This window comes from Hordeum vulgare, chromosome 6H (assembly GCF_904849725.1).
Source record: "Hordeum vulgare subsp. vulgare chromosome 6H, MorexV3_pseudomolecules_assembly, whole genome shotgun sequence".
Lineage (NCBI taxonomy): Eukaryota > Viridiplantae > Streptophyta > Magnoliopsida > Poales > Poaceae > Hordeum > Hordeum vulgare.
In genome coordinates, this window is record NC_058523.1 from 560,763,884 (window position 1) to 560,776,403 (window position 12,520).

Sequence of the window (12,520 nt, forward strand, 5' to 3'; positions counted from 1 at the left end):
TCCGTTTCTAGAAACAAACACTTTGCTTTCAGATCTGAGATAGGAGATGTACCCAACTGTTTTGGATATCCTATGAAGATGCATTTATCCGCTTTGGGTTCGAGCTTATCAGGCTGAAACTTTTTCACATAAGTGTCGAAGCCCCAAACTTTCAAGAAATGACAGTTTAGATTTCTCTAAACCTCAGTCTATACTGTGTCATCTCAACGGAAATACGCGGTGCCCTATTTAAAGTGAATGCGGTTGTCTCTAATGCATAACCCATAAACGATAATGGTAATTCGACAAGAGACATCACAGCATGCACCATACTAAATAGTGCGTGGCTATGACGTTCAGACACATCATCACACTATGATGTTCCAGGTGGCATGAACTGTGAAACAATTTCCACATTGTCTTAACTGTGTACCAAAAACTCGCAACTCAGATATTCATTTCTATGATCATATCGTAGACAGTTCATCCTCTTGTTACGACGAACTTCACTCTGAAACGGAATTGAACTTTTCAGTATTTCAGACTTGTGATTCATTAAGTAAATACTCCTGTATCTACTCAAGTCGTCAGTGAAGTAAGAACATAATGATATCCACTGCGTGCCTCAGCACTCATTGGACTGCATACATCAAAAATGTATCACTTCCGACAAGTTACTATCTTGTTTCATCTCAATGAAAACAAGGCCTTGCTCATGTGGTATGATTTGCATGTCACTAGTGATTCGCAATCAGGTGAGTAAAGATCCATCAGCATGGACCCTCTTCATGCAATTTATACTAACATGACTCAAGCGGCAGTGCCACAAGTAAGTGGTACTATCATCATTAACTCGTATCTTTTGGCACCAATGTGTAACACTACAATCGAGATTCAATAAACCATTGAAGGTGATTATTCAAGCAAATAGAGTTACCATTATTCTCTTTGAATGAATAATCGTATTGCAATAAACACGATCCAATCATGTTCATGCCTAACGCAAGCACCAAATAACAATTATTTAGGTTCAACACCAATCCCGATGGTAGAGGGAGCGTGCGACGTTTGATCATATCAACCTTGGAAACACTTCCAACACGTATCGTCACCTCGCCTTTAGCTAGTCTCCGTTTATGTCGTAGCTTTTATTTCGCGTTACTAATCACTTAGCAACCGAACCGGTATCCAATACCCTTGTGCTACTAGGAGTAAAGTACACATCAACATTATGTATATCAAATATACTTCTCTCGACTTTTGCCAGCCTTCTTATCTACCAAGTATCTAGAGTTGCTCCGCCTCAGTGACTGGTCCCCTTATTACAGAAGCACTTAGTCTCGGGTTTGGGTTTGGGTCTCTTCATTAGCGCAGCAACTGTTTTGCCATTTCACGAAGTATCCCTTCTAGCCCTCGCCTTTCTTGAAACTTAGTGGTTTTCCAAACCATCAACTATTGATGCTCCTTCTTGATTTCTACTTTCGCAGTGTCAAACGTCGCGAATCGCTCAAGGATCATTGTATCTATCCTTGATATGTTATAGTTCATCACGAAGCTCTCAAAGCTTGGTGGTAGTGACTTTTGGAGAACCATCACTATCTCGTCTGGAAGATTAGCTCCCACTTGATTCAAGTGATTGTCGTACTCAGACAATCTGAGCACATGCTCAACGATTGAGCTTTTCTCCTTTACTTTGTGGTCAAAGAATCTTGTTGGAGGTCTCGTACCTCTTAACAAAGGCACAAGCATGAAATCACAATTTCATCTCTTTAGAACATCATTTATGTTCCGTGACATTTTAAAACGTTTTCGGTGCCTTGCTTCTAAGCCATTAAGTACTTTGCACTGAACTATCGTGTAGTCATCAGAAACGTGTATGTCGGATGTTCACAGGATCCACAGACGACGCTCGAGGTGCAGCACACCGAGTGGTGCATTAATGACATAAGCCTTCTGTGCAGCAACGAGGACAATCCTCGGTTTTACAGACTCAGTCTGCAAAGTTTGCTACTATCAATTTTCAACTAAATTTTCTCTAGGAACATATAAAAACAGTAGAGCTATAGCGCAAGCTACATCGTAATTTGCAAAGACCATTAGACTATGTTCATGACAATTAGTTCAATTAATCATATTACTTAAGAACTCCCACTCAAAAAGTACATCTCTCTAGTCATTTGAGTGGTACATGATCCAAATCCGCTATCTCAAGTCCGATCATCACGTGAGTCGAGAATAGTTTCAGTGGTAAGCATCTCTATGCTAATCATATCAACTATACGATTCATGCTCGACCTTTCGGTCTCATGTGTTCCGAGGCCATGTCTGCACATGCTAGGCTCGTCAAGCTTAACCCGAGTGTTCCGCGTGCGCAACTGTTTTGCACCCGTTGTATGTGAACGTTGAGTCTATCACACCCGATCATCACGTGGTGTCTCGAAACGACGAACTGTAGCAACGGTGCACAGTCGGGGAGAACACAATTTCGTCTTGAAATTTTAGTGAGAGATCACCTCATAATGCTACCGTCGTTCTAAGCAAAATAAGGTGCATAAAAGGATTAACATCACATGCAATTCATAAGTGACATGATATGGCCATCATCACGTGCTTCTTGATCTCCATCACCAAAGCACCGGCACGATCTTCTTGTCACCGGCGCCACACCATGATCTCCATCATCATGATCTCCATCAATGTGTCGCCATCGGGGTTGTCGTGCTACTTATGCTATTACTACTAAAGCTACGTCCTAGCAAAATAGTAAACGCATCTGCAAGCACAAACGTCAGTTATAAAGACAACCCTATGGCTCCTGCCGGTTGCCGTACCATCGACGTGCAAGTCGATATTTCTATTACAACATGATCATCTCATACATCCAATATATCACATCACATCGTTGGCCATATCACATCACAATCATACCCTGCAAAAACAAGTTAGACGTCCTCTAATTTTGTTGTTGCATGTTTTACGTGGTGACCAAGGGTATCTAGTAGGATCGCATCTTACTTACGCAAACACCACAACGGAGATATATGAGTTGCTATTTAACCTCATCCAAGGACCTCCTCGGTCAAATCCGATTCAACTAAAGTTGGAGAAACCGTCACTTGCCAGTCATCTTTGAGCAAAGGGGGTTACTCGTGACGATGAAACCAGTCTCTCGTAAGCGTACGAGTAATGTCGGTCCAAGCCGCTTCAATCCAACAATACCGCGGAATCAAGAAAAGACTAAGGAGGGCAGCAAAATGCACATCACCGCCCACAAAAACTTTTGTGTTCTACTCGAGAAGACATCTACGCATGAACCTAGCTCATGATGCCACTGTTGGGGAACGTCGCAAGGGAAACAAAAATTTCCTACGCGCACGAAGACCTATCATGGTGATGTCCATCTACGAGAGGGGATGAGTGATCTACGTACCCTTGTAGATCGTACAGCAGAAGTGTTAGTGAACGCGGTTGATGTAGTGGAACGTCCTCACGTCCCTCGATCCGCCCCGCGAACAATCCCGCGATCAGTCCCACGATCTAGTACCGAACGGACGGCACCTCCGCGTTCAGCACACGTACAACTCGACGATGATCTCGGCCTTCTTGATCCAGCAAGAGAGACGGAGAGGTAGAAGAGTTCTCCGGCAGCGTGACGGCGCTCCGGAGGTTGGTGATGATCTTGTCTCAGCAGGGCTCCGCCCGAGCTCCGCAGAAACGCGATCTAGAGGAAAAACTATGGAGGTATGTGGTCGGGCAGCCGTGAGAAAGTCGTCTCAAATCAGCCCTAAAACCTCCGTATATATAGGTGGGAGGGAGGGGAGGAGGCAGCCTCAAAACCTAAAGGTTTGGCCGAAATTGGAGGTGGAGGAGTCCTACTCCAATCCTACTTGGAGTAGGATTCCACCTTCCCACTTGGAAACTCTTTCCACCTTGTGTTTTTTCCTTCTCAAACCTTATGGGCCTTAGTGGGAACTTATTCCAGCCCACTAGGGGCTGGTTTATCTCTTCCCATAGCCCATGAGACCCCTTGGGGCGTGACACCCCTCCTGATGGTCCCCGGCACCCCTCCCGACACTCCCGGTACACTACCGATGAGCCCGAAACTTTTCCGGTAATGCACAAAAACCTTCCGGTAACCAAATGAGGTCATCCTATATATCAATCTTTGTTTCCGGACCATTGCGGGAACCCTCGTGACGTCCGTGATCTCATCCGGGACTCCGAACAACATTCGGTAACCAACCATATAACTCAAATACGCATAAAACAACGTCGAACCTTAAGTGTGCAGACCCTGCGGGTTCGAGAACTATGTAGACATGACCCGAGAGACTCCTCGGTCAATATCCAACAGCGGGACTTGGATGCCCATATTGGATCCTACATATTCTACGAAGATCTTATCGTTTGAACCTCAGTGCCAAGGATTCGTATAATCCCGTATGTCATTCCCTTTGTCCTTCGGTATGTTACTTGCCCGAGATTCGACCGTCAGTATCCGCATACCTATTTCAATCTCGTTTACCGGCAAGTCTCTTTACTCGTTCCATAATACAAGATCCCGCAACTTACACTAAGTTACATTGCTTGCAAGGCTTGTGTGTGATGTTGTATTACCGAGTGGGCCCCGAGATACCTCTCCGTCACACGGAGTGACAAATCCCAGTCTTGATCCATACTAACTCAACTAACACCTTCGGAGATACCTGTAGAGCATCTTTATAGTCACCCAGTTACGTTGCGACGTTTGATACACACAAAGCATTCCTCCGGTGTCAGTGAGTTATATGATCTCATGGTCATAGGAATAAATACTTGACACGCAGAAAACAGTAGCAACAAAATGACACGATCAACATGCTACGTCTATTAGTTTGGGTCTAGTCCATCACATGATTCTCCTAATGATGTGATCCCGTTATCAAGTGACAACACTTACCTATGGCCAGGAAACCTTGACCATCTTTGATCAACGAGCTAGTCAACTAGAGGCTTACTAGGGACAGTGTTTTGTCTATGTATCCACACAAGTATTGTGTTTCCAATCAATACAATTATAGCATGGATAATAAACGATTATCATGAACTAAGAAATATAATAATAACTAATTTATTATTGCCTCTAGATAGTAGTAGATGCAGAAAGTATCGGTCTACTTGTCTCGGACGTGATGCATATATGTATGATCATTGCCTTAGATATCGTCATGACTTTGCGCGGTTCTATCAATTGCTCAACAATAATTTATTCACCCACCATATTATTTGCTATTTTGAGAAAAGCCTCTAGTGAACACTATGCCCCCCGGGTCTACTTCACACCATATTTTCAGCCTTACTCTTTTACATCGTTGCACTTTCCTCCTTCAGATCTCACTTTGTAATCAATCTTGAAGGGATTGACAACCCCTTTATAGCTTTGGGTGCAAGATCTTTTGTGTTTGCGTAGGTACTCTGGACTTGACGCGATTATCCTACTGGATTGATACCTTGGTTCTCAAACTGAGGGAAATACTTAGTGCTCCTGTGCTGCATCACCCTTTCCTCTTCAATCAAGGATTTCTGGCGCCGTTGCCGGAGAGGATCAAGTCAAGGACTCATCCAAGTAAGTGTCGCAAACTCATCTCTTGCATTTACTTTTTTACCTCTCGTTTTCCTCTCCCCCACTTCTGAAAAACAAAAATTTACAAGAACATTTGCCTTTTTCGTTCGCCCTTTTCTCTCGCTTGCTGTCTATTCGCTTGTGTGCTTGCTTGCTTGCTGAAGTCACCATGATTGAAAACACCAAACTTTGTTAATTCTCGAATACTAATAATAATGATTTTATTAGTACTCCTATTGCTCCCGCCACAAGTGTGGAATCATACGAAATCAATGCCGCTTTGCTGAATCTTGTTATGAAAGAGCAATTCTCCGGCGTTCCTAGTGAAGATGCCACATCCCATCTTAATACATTCATTGAGCTTTGCGATATGCAAAAGAAGAAAGATGTGGATAATGATGTGATTAAATTGAACATTTTTCCTTTCTCGTTGCGAGATAGAGCAAAAACTTGGTTTTCATCTTTGCCCAAACATAGTATTGATTCTTGGAACAAGTGCAAAGATGCTTATATATCCAAGTATTTTCCGCCGGCTAAGATTATCTCTCTCCGTAATGATATCATGAATTTTAAGTAACTTGATCATGAACATGTTGCACAATCTTGGGAGAGCATGAAATTGATGATTAGAAATTGTCCCGCTTATGGCTTGAGTCTTTGGATGATTGTACAAATCTTCTACGATGTCTTGAATTTCGCTTCTAGAAATATCTTGGACTCCGCCTCAGGTGGAATGTTCATGGAAATCACGTTAGGAGAAGCCACAAAACTCCTAAACAATATCATCACGAACTACTCTCAGTGGCACACTGAAAGGTCACCTACTAGTAAAAAGGTACACGCTATAGAAGAAATTAACTCGTTAAGTGCTAAGATGGATGAGTTAATGAATTTGGTTGCTAGTAGAAGTGCTCCTTTAGATCCTAATGATACGGCCTTGTCTTCCTTGATTGAGAGTAGCAACGCTAGCTTGGACGTTAATTTTATTGGTAGAAATAATTTTGGCAACTGATACGTCTCAAATGTATCTATAATTTTTGATGGTTTCATGTTGTTATCTTGTCATCCTTGGATGTTTTATGTACCTTTTATATCTTTTTGGGACTAACTTATTAATTCAGCGCCAAGTGCAAGTTCCTGTTTTTTCTGTGTTTTTGGCTCTTTTCAGATCTGATTTTGGAACGGGGTCCAAACAGAATAAAATCCCCGAAATGATTTTTCCCGAACGGAAGAAGATCAGGGGGCTTGTGGGCCAAGCCAGGAGGGCTACACGGAGCCCACAAGCCCCCCATCCGCCACAAGAGGGCCGGCGGTGGGCAGGCTTGTGGCCTCCCTGGCGCCCCCCTGACCTAGATCTTTCGCCTATGTATTCCCTAAAATACAGAAAAAAATCAAGGGATCCACGAAAATACTTTTCCGCCGCCGCAAGCTTCCATTTCCGCGAGATCTCATCTGGAGACCCTTCCCCGTGCCCTGCCGGAGGGGACTTTCGAGTTGGAGGGCTTCTACATCAACATCATCACCCCTCCAATGACTCGTGAGTAGTTCACTTCACACCTACGGGTCCGTAGTTAGTAGCTAGATGGCTTCTTCTCTGTCTTGGATCTTCAATACAAAGTTCTCCATGATCTTCATGGAGATCTATCCGATGTAATCCTCTTTGGCGGTGTGTTTGCCGAGATCCGGTGAATTGTGGATTTTGTTGGGTAACGTAGCATAAATTCAAAAAAATTCCTACGCATATTCAGATCTTCCTATGGAGAGACCAGCAACGAGAGAGGGGTAATAGCATCTTCATACCTTTGAAGATTGCTAAGCGGAAGCGTTGCTAGAACGCGGTTGATGGAGTCGTACTCGCAGCGAATCCGATCTAGTGCCGAACTACGGCACCTCCGCGTTCAACACACGTACAGCCCGGTGACGTCTCCCGCACCTTGATCCAGCAAGGAGGAGGGAGAAGTTGGGGAAGTACTCCAGCAGCACGACGGCGTGTTGTCGATGGAGAGACGAGGTCTCCCGGCAGGGCTTCGCCAAGCACCGGCAGAGAAGAGGAGGAAGAAGGGCAGGGCTGCGCCGAGGGAGAGGCAAAAGTCTAATCTCCAATAGCCAAAAGTGCCCACTATATATAGCGGAAGGGGAGAGGGGGTGCTACCCCTAGGGCTCCCACCCTAGGTGGTGCGGCAGCCCCCCCAGATGGGAGGTGCGGCGGCCAGAGGGGGAGGAGGGGGGGCGCACCACCTGGTGGGCCTTAGGCCCACCTGGCTTAGGGTTTGCCCCCCCCTTCTCTCTCCCCTGCGCATTGGGCTGAGTGGGGAGGCGCACCAGCCCACCTAGGGGCTGGTTCCCACCCCCACTTGGCCCACCTAACCTCCCGGGGTCGTTGCCCCCCTTCGGTGGTCCCCCGGGGCCACCTCCGGTGGTCTCGGTGGTCCCGGTACGTTACCGGTGATGCCCGAAACACTTCCGATATCCGAAACCATACGTCTTATATATCAATCTTTACCTCCGGACCATTCCGGAGCTCCTCGTGACGTCCGGGATCTCATCCGGGACTCCGAACAAGTTTCTGTAACCTCGTATTACAATTCCGTATAACCCTAGCGTCATCGAACCTTAAGTGTGTAGACCCTACGGGTTCGGGAGACAGGCAGACATGACCGAGACACCTCTCTCGCCAATAACCATCAGCGGGGTCTGGATACCCTGTTGGAATTATGCCCTAGAGGCAATAATAAATATAGTTATTATTATAATTCCTGTATCAAGATAATCGTTTATTATCCATGCTATAATTGTATTGAATGAAGACTTATATACATGTGTGGATATATAGACAAAACACTGTCCCTAGCAAGCCTCTAGTTGGCTAGCCAGTTGATCAAAGATAGTCAGTGTCTTCTGATTATGAACAAAGTGTTGTTGCTTGATAACTGGATCACGTCATTAGGAGAATCACGTGATGGACTAGACCCAAACTAATAGACGTAGCATGTTGATCGTGTCATTCTGTTGCTACTGTTTTCTGCGTGTCAAGTATTTGTTCCTGTGACCATGAGATCATATAACTCACTGACACCAGAGGAATACTTTGTGTGTATCAAACGTTGCAACGTAACTGGGTGACTATAAAGATGCTCTACAGGTATCTCCGAAGGTGTTCGTTGAGTTAGTATGGATCGAGACTGGGATTTGTCACTCCGTGTGACGGAGAGGTATCTCGGCGCCCACTCGGTAATACAACATCACATACAAGCCTTGCAAGCAATGTGACTTAGTGTAAGTTGCGGGATCTTGTATTACGTAACGAGTAAAGAGACTTGCCGGTAAACGAGATTGAAATAGGTATGCGGATACTGACGATCGAATCTCGGGCAAGTAACATACCGAAGGACAAAGGGAGGAATGACATACAGGATTATATGAATCCTTGGCACTGAGGTTCAAATGATAAGATCTTCGTAGAATATGTAGGATCCAATATGGGCATCTAGGTCCCGCTATTGGATATTGACCGAGGAGTCTCTCGGGTCATGTCTACATAGTTCTCGAACCCGCAGGGTCTGCACACTTAAGGTTCGACGTTGTTTTATGCGTATTTGAGTTATATGGTTGGTTCCCCGAATGTTGTTCGGAGTCCCAGATGAGATCACGGACGTCACGAGGGTTTCCGGAATGGTCCGGAAACGAAGATTGATATATAGGATGACCTCATTTGATTACCGGAAGGTTTTCGGAGTTACCGGGAATGTACCGGGAATGACGAATGGGTTCCGGGTGTTCATCGGGGGGGGGGGGGGGAACCCACCCCGGGGAAGCCCATAGGCCTTGGGGGTGGCGCACCAGCCCTTAGTGGGCTGGTGGGACAGCCCAAGAAGGCCCTATGCGCCATAGGAAGAAAATCAAACAGAAAAGAAAAAAAAAGGAGGTGGGAAAAAGGGGAAGGACTCCTCCTTCCAAACCTAGTTGGACTCGGTTTGGAAGGGGAGGGTTGCCCCCCTTGGCTCGGCGACCCCCTTGGGAGTCCTTGGACCCCAAGGCAAGGCTCCCCCTCCTCCCCCTATATATACGGAGGTTTTAGGGCTGATTTGACACAACTTTGCCACGGCAGCCCGACCACATATCTCCACGGTTTTACCTCTAGATCGCGTTTCTGCGGAGCTCGGGCGGAGCCCTGCTGAGATAAGATCACCACCAACCTCCGGAGCGCCGTCACGCTGCCAGAGAACTCATCTACCTCTCCGTCTCTCTTGTTGGATCAAGAAGGCCGAGATCATCGTCGAGCTGTACGTGTGCTGAACGCGGAGGTGCCGTCGGTTCGGCACTAGATCGTGGGACTGATCGCGGGACGGTTCGCGGGGCGGATCGAGGGACGTGAGGACGTTCCACTACATCAACCGCGTTCACTAACGCTTCTGCTGTGCGGTCTACAAGGGTACGTAGATCGAACATCCCCTCTCGTAGATGGACATCACCATGATAGGTCTTCGTGCGCGTAGGAAAATTTTTGTTTCCCATGCGACGTTCCCCAACATTGGCATCATGAGCTAGGTTCATGCGTAGATGTCTTCTCGAGTAGAACACAAAAGTTTTTGTGGGCGGTGATGTGCGTTTTGCTGCCCTCCTTAGTCTTTTCTTGATTCCGCGTAATTGTTGGATTGAAGCGGCTTGGACCGACATTACTCGTACGCTTACGAGAGACTGGTTTCATCGCTACGAGTAACCCCGTTGCTCAAAGATGACAGGCAAGTGTAAGTTTCTCCAACTTTAGTTGAATCGGATTTGACCGAGGAGGTCCTTGGATGAGGTTAAATAGCAACTCATATATCTCCGTTGTGGTGTTTGCGTAAGTAAGATGCGATCCTACTAGATACCCATGGTCACCACATAAAACATGCAACAACAAAATTAGAGGACGTCTAACTTGTTTTTGCAGGGTATGCTTGTGATGTGATATGGCCAACGATGTGATGTGATATATTGGATGTATGAGATGATCATGTTGTAATAGATAATATCGACTTGCACGTCGATGGTACGGCAACCGGCAGGAGCCATAGGGTTGTCTTTAAACTAATGTTTGTGCTTGCAGATGTGTTTACTATTTTGCTAGGATGTAGCTTAGTAGTAATAGCATGAGTAGCACGACAACCCCGATTGCGACACGTTGATGGAGATCATGGTGTGGCGCCGGTGACAAGAAGATCGTGCCGGTGCTTTGGTGATGGAGATCAAGGAGCACGAGATGATGGCCATATCATGTCACTTATGAATTGCATGTGATGTTAATCCTTTTATGCACCTTATTTTGCTTAGAACGACAGTAGCATTACGAGGTGATCTCTCAGTAAAATTTCAAGACGAAAATGTGTTCTCCCCGACTGTGCCCCATTGCTACAGTTCGTCGTTTCGAGACACCACGTGATGATCGGGTGTGATAGACTCAACGTTCACATACAACGGGTGCAAAACAGTTGCGCACGCGGAACACTCGGGTTAAGCTTGACGAGCCTAGCATGTGCAGACATGGCCTCGGAACACATGAGACCGAAAGGTCGATCATGAATCATATAGATGATATGATTGGCATAGGGATGCTTACCACTGAAACTATACTCAACTCACGTGATGATCGGACTTGAGCTAGTGTAAGTGGATCATGAACCACACAAATGACTACAGAGATGTACTTTTTGAGTGGGAGTTTAGCGAGTAATTTGATTAAGTTAAACTCTAATTATCTTGAACATAGTCTAAGTCCACTTTGAATATATTTGTGTTGTAGATCATGGCTCACGCGACAGTCACCCTGAATTTTAATACGTTCCTAGAGAAAGCTAAGTTGAAAGATGATGGAAGCAACTTTGTAGACTGGGCTCGTAATCTTAAGCTAATCTTACAAGCTGGGAAGAAGGATTATGTCCTTAATGCTGCGCTAGGAGATGAACCACCCGCTACGGCTGACCAGGATGTTAAGAACGCTTGGTTGGCACGTAAGGAGGACTACTCACTAGTTCAATGTGCAGTCTTGTATGGCTTAGAACCGGGACTTCAACGTCTCTTTGAGCGTCATGGAGCATTTGAGATGTTCTAGGAGTTGAAGTTTATCTTTCAGAAGAGAGCCCGGATTGAGAGGTATGAGACCTCCGATAAATTCTATGCTTGCAAGATGGAGGAGAACTCGTCTGTCAGTGAACATGTGCTCAAAATGTCTGGGTACTCAAACCGTCTAGCTGAGCTGGGGATTGAACTCCCGCAAGAGGCTATCACTGACAGAATCCTTCAATCACTGCCGCCAAGCTATAAAGGCTTTGTGTTGAACTACAACATGCAAGGGATGAACAAGTCTCCGGCGAGTTGTTTGCGATGCTAAAAGTCGCAGAGTCTGAACTCCGTAAAGAGCATCAAGTGTTGATGGTGAATAAGACCACTAGTTTCAAGAGAAACGGCAAAGACAAGAAGGGTAATTCAAAGAAGAGCGGAAAGCCTGTTGCCAATCCGACGAAGAAACCCAAAGCTGGACCTAAGCCTGAAACAGAGTGTTACTATTGCAAGGGTATGGGTCACTGGAAGCGCAATTGCCCCAAGTATCTGGCTGATAAGAAGGCGGCCAAAGAAAAATCAGGTATATTTGATATACATGTTATTGATGTGTACTTAACCGACTCTCGTAGTAGTGCCTGGGTATTCGATACCGGTTCTGTTGCTCATATTTGCAACTCGAAACAGGAACTGCGGAATAGACGAAGGCTGGCGAAAGATGAAGTGACGATGCGCGTAGGAAATGGTTCCAAGGCTGATGCAATCGCCGTCGGCACAGTTTCACTTCAGTTACCATCAGGATTAGTTATGAACTTGAATCATTGTTATTTAGTGCCTCCGTTGAGCATGAACATTATATCTGGATCTTGTTTATTGCGAGACGGTTACTCTTTTAAGTCA